Source organism: Nicotiana attenuata, unplaced genomic scaffold, assembly GCF_001879085.1.
Source record: "Nicotiana attenuata strain UT unplaced genomic scaffold, NIATTr2, whole genome shotgun sequence".
Taxonomy (NCBI): Eukaryota; Viridiplantae; Streptophyta; class Magnoliopsida; order Solanales; family Solanaceae; genus Nicotiana; species Nicotiana attenuata.
Genome location: NW_017675224.1, coordinates 24,620 through 34,572, shown reverse-complemented (window position 1 = coordinate 34,572; position 9,953 = coordinate 24,620). Strand labels below are relative to the sequence as shown.

Below are 9,953 nucleotides of genomic sequence, written 5' to 3'. Positions count from 1 at the left end.
TACACTGCCTTTTATAGGCAGAGTTTGAGGAATATTTCAGATTTTCAGTTGCCTTTTAGTCCCTCTTTATTTACTCATTTAGTCCCTTATTTTCTGACTTGTGTCACAAGTTAATATACTAAAACTACTGAAACTTACACTAAAGCCCTGCTTTGGAAAGTCCTAGAAGGTTCTAGTTGTAACTACAGCATTCTTATGCATTTCTAAATACCAAACTACCCCAGAATTCAACCTGGAATTACCTACTTCAGTTAACTGAACCAACCCCCTTAACACTAGTTGACCAAAAAGCCTGACTACAATTAAACTAGACTGTTTCAGCACTATCCAAACAACAAAATAATCAATTACTGAGCTAATATGAACTAAGGTCAATGAGACAAAACACATATCTAAACGGGTTTGAAACCAAATTAAACTAACACCACAAATCACCAATCAAAATTAAAACAAAACCAAAAGACAAATCAATTAGAAGCAATTAACAGAAAATTGAAAAATTCATGGTAACAGAACAAAGAAACCATCCGACTAATAATAAAACATTTACTAAATCCTGAATTAAACTAAATCTAAAACAAATTAATGGCAAATATCCTGACCAAAAATAAAACTCAGAGAGCAACATTCGTGAATCTACACAAATAAGAAAAATACAGGAAGAAGAAAGAAAAAATACCTCAATCCGCCCGGTAACCTGTCTTATCAAATTCGAACCATAATCGTCCCTAATTAAGTATTTCCATGAGGAAACACCTAATTAAGGATTATTATGGTCCAACCGCCCTTTATCCCCAAATTGTAGTCATTTAGGGTTCTTGGTCAGACTTCGATTGAAGATTCGAAACAAACGGGGGTGATTCGAAGAAAACTAGGGTTAGATATGGAAAGAGGAGAAGGAGGGGAACCTAGGGTGTTAATTTGGGCGGATTCCGATGGTTTAGTGTTTTCAGTCGATTCTGTGATTCAAGATTCGAAGTGTTAGGTTAGGATTCGAAGGAAATGGGTTATGGATTTGAAGAGAGGAGGGTGAGGAGGTCTTATGGTGTTCGTTTGGGGTCGATTTGCGGTGGCGCCGGCGAAGACACGGTAGTCTGACGGTGGGTAGCGGTGGGAGACGGGGGGTACGAGGAAGATGAATGGTTTGTCTCTAAAATTGTAAGGAGTTTATTACATTTTTATGTAATTTCCTTGGACGGATCTAGACCGTTGGATGATAAACAATGAATGGCCTGGATTTACCTGGATCAAAACGACGTCGTTTGGTAGCGTAGGGACTGGACCGGGTTATTGAATATCTGGGCTTGGCCGGGCAACTGGTCTGAAGGGGTTTTGGGCTGGGAGTGTGTATGTATTGGGCTTAGGCAGAATTAAAGGGTGGCCCAATTTGGGTCCTTTATTAAGACCTCTTTTTTTAATTTATTTTCTTTTGTTTTCACCTTTTTATTTCTTTTATTTATTTTTCTTTTTTCTGATTTTTGTTAAAATGACAAATTAAAAGTCAAAAACCAAATTAACTCTAAATTATATTACTTAATTCCTAATTACCCTAATTCCTGATTTAAATGCAAACTAGGACAAATTAAAACTATAAATGCAAAAAGGACCATTTTTACAACTTAACAACTAATTAATCCTAAAAATGTGAGATTAAATCCTAAATGCCAAGTGTATTTTTTTATATTTTTCATATGAATTAAAATGCACAAATAAAAATGCAAACAATTAACATGAAATATCACAAAAATTCACAAAATTGCAAAATAATGAAAGAAATTATTTTGTTTGAATTTTTAGGAATAATTCATGTAGGGCAAAAATCACGTGCTCACATCCAGGCTTCAATTTTCTTGGATCATCATTAGGGTCATAGTTTTCATCCTTAGCACATGCTGGATCGAGAAGCGTTTCATAGCGTTCAAGGCACTGGGATGGTGTAAGACCAACAATTGGCGCAATAGTCCTCCATTGAGTAGGCATGAGCTTTGCAAGGTGAAGTAGTTTCTCATCTTCTTCTCTAGTCCACTCAGTCTGGGGAAAAAAAGAGCAGCGAGGATGTTAATAAGTTGTTAAACTCAGATATAAGTTCCTACAGCAACTTTCGGAATTCCATTCCGACCCTCGGATCAAAAACTCACTATCGGACCGGAAACTTCAAAAATTCAAACTTCGGCATTCCTAGCCTAAATGAGATACGGACCTCCAAAATACATTCCGGACACGTTCCCAACCCCGAAATCACCTAACAGAACCATCGGATTTCCATTCCGAGGCCGTCTTCACACTGTTCCGATTACGGATCCCTTTCCAACACTTAAGGTCTCATTTAGGGACTAAGTATCCCAAAACACTCCGAATCCCAATACCGAACGTCCCGGCAAACCAAAATAGCAGAAATGAACTTAGGGGAAGCAGTTAATAGGGGATCAGGGCGTAAATTCTAAAAACGACCGGCCGGGTCGTTACAGAAATGTGCTGACTTGGTCAGACTATCAACAATGACCCATACTGCGTCGAATTTCTTCCGAGTCAGCGGGAGTCCAACAACGAAATCCATAGTAATCCTCTTCACTTCCACTCGGGAAGCTCAATCCTCTGAAACAATCCACCGGGTCTCTGATGCTCATACTTAACTTGGTGACAATTCAAACATCGAGCCACATATGCAACAATATCTTTCTTCATTATACGCCACCAATAATGCTGCCGCAAATCCTGATACATCTTCGCGGCGCCCGGATGAATAGAATACCGGGAGCTATGGGCCTCCGCTAAGATCAACTCTCGAAGCCAATCTACATTGGGCACATAAACTCGCCCCTGCAATCTCAAAACTCCATCATCATCTAAGGTCACCTGCTTGGCACCTCCACGCTGCACCGTGTCTCTAAGGACACACAAATGGGGATCATCAAACTGCCAATCACGGATACGCTCCATAATGAAGAACGAGCGACCGTGCAAGCTAACACCTGACTAGCCTCAGAAATATGCAACCTTACGAATTGATTGGCCAAGGCCTGAAAATCCAAAGCAAGCGGTCTCTGACCGACCGAAATATAAGCAAGGCTGCCCATATTGGCTGACTTCCTACTCAAGGCATCGGCCACCACATTGGCCTTCCCCGGGTGATACAAGATAGTGACATCATAATCTTTCAACAACTCCAACCACCTTTTATGCCTCAAATTCAACTCCTTTTGCTTGAACAAGTACTGAAGGCTCTTGTGATCAGTGAACACCTCACATGTCACGCCATATAGATAATGCCTCAAAATCTTCAATGCATGAACAATGGCTGCCAACTCTAGATCATGAACCAGATAATTCTTCTCGTGAATCTTCAACTGCCTCGAAGCATAGGCAATGACCCTGCCCTCCTGCATCAACACTGCACCAAGACCAATACGGGAAGCATCACAATAAACTGTATAAGGCCCTGAACCTGTGGGCAAAACCAACACCGGTGTCATAGTCAGAGCTGTCTTGAGCTTCTGAAAGCTCGCCTCACACTCGTCCGACCATCTGAACTGGGCACTCTTCTGGGTCAACCTGGTCATTGGGGCTGCAATGGACGAGAACCCCTCCACGAACCGACAATAGTAGCCTGCCAACCCCAAGAAACTTCGAATCTCCGTAGCTGATGCTGGTCGAGGCCAGTTCTTGACTGCCTCAATTTTCTTTGGATCAACTTGAATACCCTCTGCTGATACAACATGACCCAGGAATGCAACCGAACTCAACCAGAACTCACACTTCGAGAACTTAGCATATATGTGACTATCCTTCAGAGTCTGAAGAACCACTCTGAGGTGCTGCTCGTGCTCCTCCTGACTGCAGGAGTATATCAAAATATCATTAATAAAGACTATTACGAACAAGTCCAAATAAGGTCTGAACACTCGGTTCATCAACTCCATAAACACTGCTGGGGCATTGGTCAACCCGAATGACATAACCAAGAACTCATAATGCCCGTACCGAGTTCGGAAAGGTGATCTTAGGAACATCGGATGCCCTAATCCTCAATTGATGGTAGCCAGATCTCAAGTCTATCTTTGAAAATACCTTGGCACCCTGAAGCTGATCGAACAAATCATCAATCCTCGGCAGTGGATACTTATTCTTGATTGTAACCTTGTTTAATTGCCGGTAATCAATGCACATTCTCATCGAACCATCCTTTTTCTTCATAAACAACACCGGCGCACCCCAAGGCGAAACGCTGGGTCTAATGAAACCCTTCTCAAGCAAATCCTTCAACTGCTCCTTTAACTCGTTCAACTCTGGCGGGGCCATGCGCTACGGCGGGATAGAAATGGGCTGAGTTCCCAGAGCCAAATCAATACAGAAGTCGATATCCCTGTCGGGCGGCATACCCGGCAGGTCTGAAGGGAAAACCTCAGAAAACTCCCGAACAGCGGGCACAGAATCAATAGAAGGGACCTTCGCACTAGAATCGCGAACATACGCCAAATAGGCTAAACACCCCTTCTCGACCATACGTCGAGCCTTCACATACGAGATAACACTGCGAGTAGAATGACCAGGAATCTCCCTCCACTCCAAATGGGGCAAATCCGGTAAGGCTAAGGTCACGGTCTTGGCATGGCAGTCCAAGATAGCATGGTAAGGTGACAACTAGTCCATCCCCAATATAACATCGAAATCGACCATGTCTAAAAGCAACAAATCAATACGGGTCTCAAGACCCCCAATCACCACAACACAAGAACAATGAACTCGATCGACCACAATAGAATTACCCACCGGTGTAGACACATAAACAGGAATACTCAATGAATCACTAGGCATGATCAGATACGGTGCAAAATAAGATGACACATACGAGTACGTAGACCCTGGATCAAATAGCACTGAAGCATCTCTATCACAAACCAGAATAGCACTTGTAATGACCACATCTGAAGACTCAGCCTCGGGCCTGGCTGGAAGAGCATAACATCGGGGTTGGGCCCCACCACCCTGAACTACCTCTCTGGGACGGCCTGCTACTGGCTGGCCTTCACCTCTGGCGGCCTGAGCTCTACCTCTAGGACCTCTACCTCTGGCACCTCTACCCCTACCTCTAGCTGGCTGGGCGGCCATTGGAACACCTAGTGCCTGAACCATAGCATGGGAACCCTGATGTGGAGAACTGCTCGAAGCTCGAGGGAAATACCTAGCAATGTGCCTCGGGTCGCCACAAGTAAAACAAGCCCTCGGTTGCTGGGGCTGACGACCTTGGAAACTCTGAAGTGGTGGTGCACTGATAGGTGTTGGCGGTGCACTGAAGGAGTGCTGATCAGAATACTGCATCCGAGGACCGCGGCTACCTGAAGCGCCGTGAGAAACCTGAAGAGCTGACTGAAAGGGCCTAGGAGGATGGACTCTACCATAAGAATCTCTTCCTCTAGACGAGGTGCCACTGAATCTGCCTGAATGACGGGGCCTCTTATCCGACCCATGACTACCTCTCTGTGACAGAACCATCTCAACTCGGCGGGCCACATTGGCCGCCTCCTGAAAAGTGATCTCACTCCCAGTCTCCCTGGCCATCTGAAGACGAATAGGCTGAATCAAACCATCAATAAACCTCTTCACTCTCTCTCTCTCGGTAGGAAGTATGGCAAGAGCATGGCGAGCTAAGTCAATGAACCTGGTCTCATATTGGGTAACAGTCATGGAACCCTACTAGAGACGCTCAAACTGCCTCCGATAGGCCTCTCTCTGAGTAACGGGAAGAAACTTCCCCAGAAACAACTCTGAAAACTGCTCCCAAGTCAAAGATGGCGACCCTACTGGCCTGGCTAAGCAATAATCCCTCCACCAAGTCTTGGCGGATCCAGATAGGCGAAATGTAGCAAAATCGACCCCATTGGTCTTAACAATGCCTATGTTCCTGAGAATCTCGTGGCAGTTGTATAGGAAATCCTGGGGATCCTCAGAAGAAGCACCGCTGAAAGTAGTAGTGAATAGCTTGGTGAACCGGTCCAGTCTCCACAAAGCATCGGCGGACATGGACGCTCCATCGCCGGTCTGAGCCACTACACCCGGCTAACTGCCATAGCTGGCTGAACCACTAGAACCTGAACCTGGGGAGCTACCTGCTCCGGAGTGCGTGTAGCAGGAGTTTGGGCTCCTCCTCCAGCCTGAGAAATGGCTTGTGCTACAGGAAGCAACCCTTCTCGGGTGACACTCTCCATGAGGCCCACCAATCGGACCAGAGCGTCCTGAAAAACGGGGTGGCAATAAACCCCTCTGGGACCTGAGCTGGGCCCACCGGAACTGCTGGGGCCGGAACCTCCTCGTCAAAATCAACCTGAGGCTCCGCCACTGGTGCCGCTGCTCGGGGTTGAGCTCTAACCCTACCTCGGCCTCTAGCACGGCCTCGGCCTCGCCCTCTGCCCCTCGTGGGAGCTGCTACTGGGGGCTCGGGCTGCTGAGCGGTAGATGAGGAAGCGCGTGTTCTCGCCATCTGCGAAAGAACAGAGTAGAAAGGCAAATCAGTGTTGGAAAACAAAACCGCACGACAAGAAAGAACAAATGTGAAGTTTTCCTAACTCTGTAGCCTCTGGGGGATAAATACAAACTTCTCTGTACCGATCCCTTAGACTCTACTGATCTTGTCCGTGAGTTGTGAGACCTATGTAACCTAGTGCTCTGATACCAACTTGTCACGACCCGAAATTCCCACCCTCGGGAGTCGTGATGGCGCCTACTCGTAGAAGCTAGGCAAGCCACATTCATATATTCCTAACTCCTTTATCTTAAACCATTTTATATAAAACATAACAACAAGTGTTAAATAATTAAACAATAGCGAAAACATGAAATTAAGGCGGAAGACTTAAATTAAGTAAACTGAATAATAATTCTGAAATCAACATATATCTCTACCCAAGAACTGGTGTCACGTCACTCATGGACTACTAAGAGTACTAAATACAACCGTTTGAAATAAATATAACATTGTTTGTCTCGGATACATGAGATAACAGAATAAAAAGTAAGATAGAGGAGACGTCGGGCCTGCGAACGTCTGCTAGGCTACCTCGGTGTCTCGGTGGACTGAAGGCTGGCTCCAGATCTAATGCTGCTGCTCGAACGCTGCTCCAGTATCTGCACATAAGTGCAAAGTGTAGCATCAGCACAACCTACCCCATGTGCTGGTAAGTGTCTGACCTAACCCCGGCGAAGTAGTGACGAGGCTAGGACCAGACTCCAGATATACCTGTGCAGTTATATAATATATGGCGGAAAAGTAAACATGTAATAAGAAATTTAAAGCTGGGGAAGGGAAAACATGCTTCGGGGATGGCAGTTAAAGCAGCATATCAAGAATAATATAGAAACTACAATTTAACTTCTAACACGGGTAAAGGGGAAATAAAGGCAAGTTTTATTTTTCATTTCATCTCGTTGCAGGCGTGCAACCCGATCCCATTTCTCATATCTCGTGGTAGGCGTACCACCCGCTGCCATTTCATTAACTCTTGTGGTACGCGTAACACCCGCTCCCATTTCATTACATCTTGTAGTAGGCATACCACCCGCTCCCATTTCATCAATAACTTGTGGAAGGCGTACCACCCGCTCCCATTTCATCATTAACTTGTGGTAGGAGTACCACTCGCTCCCATTTCAATATCACTTATGGTAGGCGTACCACCCGCTCCCATTTCTTCCAACACAATACACAATACAATCCCGACAAGGGAACAAAACAATGTAATAACTTCCCGGCAAGGGAACACAAGCAAAGTAATAACTTTCCGGCAAGGGAGACAATAACAACAAATCAAACATCCCGGCAAGGGAGAGTCAACTATAACCAATCCTATTCAACTTCTACTTGACACAATCAATATCAATACTCAGTCATGACTAAAGTCCACGGGAATAAGCTAAGTCTTTACTCAGTATCAAGGATCATCAATCAAAGCTTTCATAGAATCAATTAAGAATACACAATTATCAATTTAAGACCCACAGTCATGCTCGACACCAACGTATAGATACTCGTCACCGTGCCTATACGTCGTACTCAACACAAAACAAATAGCAAATATAACTCAACTCCTAATCCCTCAAGCTAAGGTTAGACCGAACACTTACCTTGATGCTTTCAACTCAACTCAAGTCTCAATTATAGCTTTACCCCTTGATTCCACCACAAATCCGCTCGAATATAGTCACAAGTTACTTAATTACATCAATAAATGCTAAATGAATCAATTTGAATGCATACAAATGAATTTCCCAAAGTTTTGCCCAAAAAGCCCAAAATTGCCCTCGGACCCACGTGATCAAAACCCGAGGTTCGAACCAAAACCCGATTACCCATTCCCCCACGAACCCAAAGATATAATTTGTTTTGAAATCGAACCTCAAATTGAGGTCCAAATCCCCAATTTTAGAAAAACCTATGTTCTACCCAAAACACCCAATTTTCCCCATGAAAATCTTTGATTTTAAGTTGAAAACTTGTTAAATGATGTTAATGATTGAAAGAAATGAGTAAAAACTAACTTACAATTGATTTGGAAGAAGTCTTGTTCTTGGAAAATCGCCCAAAGAAGTTTGTGTTTTGAAAGAATGTTAAAAATGGCTCAAAATTCGGCTGTGTAAAATATGCACGTCTCAGATGTGGGAAATGCGAACAGGATTGCGAACCCCGACCCTGCTGGTGTGGGAATTGCGAGAAAATAGTTCGCATTTGCAAACACTGCCAAAATTCCGAACCTTCGCATTTGCGAGACCTGTATCGCATTTGCAATGGTCGCATTTGCGACATACTGATCGCATTTGCGATCCCTGGCACTATGGGGGCTTTTCGCATTTGCGAGCAGCCTTCGCATTTACGAGCTCGCTTTTGCGAGCCAGGCAGGTCAGTTCATACCAGCAACTTTTCAAGGTTCAAAATACAACTTGCGGCTATCTAAAACTCACCCCGAGCCCTCGGGGCTCCAAACCAAATATACACACAACCTCTAAAACATCCTATGGATTTATCCGTGCGATCAAATTGCCAAAATAACATCATATACATCGAATTAAGCCTCAAAATCCATGAATTCTTTCAAATTTCATAAAACATCAATTTTTTCCATTTTAAATCTGAAACACGTCATACGACGTCCGTTTTCAACCAAACTTTACAGAAAGTACTTAAACCATATATAAGACCTGTACCGGGTACCAAAACCAAAATACGGGCCCGATACCATCACTTTCTAATCAGATTTCATTTCCAATTTCCTTAAATATTTTTAGAAAACAATTTTACTCAAAAATTCATTTCCCGGGCTTGGGACCTCGAAATTTGATTCCAGGCATACGCCCAAGTCCCATATTTTCCTACGGACCTTTCGGGACCGTCAAATCACGGATCTGGATCCGTTTACCCAAAATATTGACCGAAGTCAAATTTATTCATTTTAATATCAACACTTAGCATTTTTCACAGAATTTCATATTTAAGCTTTCCGGCTATGCGTCCGGACTGCGCACGCAAATTGAGGCAATCCTAAATGAGGTTTTCAAGGCCTCGGAGACACAGAATTCAATTAAAAACAGGTATTTACCCTTTGGGCCGTCACAATATATTTTAAGAATAAAAAAGGAGAGCAACTAAACATCTTAGTACTTTTAATATAGTATAGATACATAAGTATTTTTGTTTGACCAAGTCTTTTACGATTTTATCGCTATTATATTTTGTAACGAATTACTCTTCCTAAAACATAGTACCTTTTAATTATGTCTCTATTCTATTTCCATCATTTGTCCTTTTTATGTAAAATAAATTTAATTATGCTTTTTATAAACAACTTTAAGGATATGCTAATCATTTTAATTGAGAAAGTTCTTATCATCACTTTTTTACCGAACACACGATCAACTTCAATATTTCTATTCAAACTGACTTATTGATAAAATTAAATTCAGCA

General features: G+C 43.3%; 1 pseudogene; it reads right to left on the bottom strand.

Moving 5' to 3' along the window:
- The window catches only part of LOC109219822, a 31,168-nt pseudogene extending 22,307 nt beyond the window's left edge, over positions 1-8,861 (bottom strand).
- Between the last annotated feature and the right edge of the window lie 1,092 nt (positions 8,862-9,953).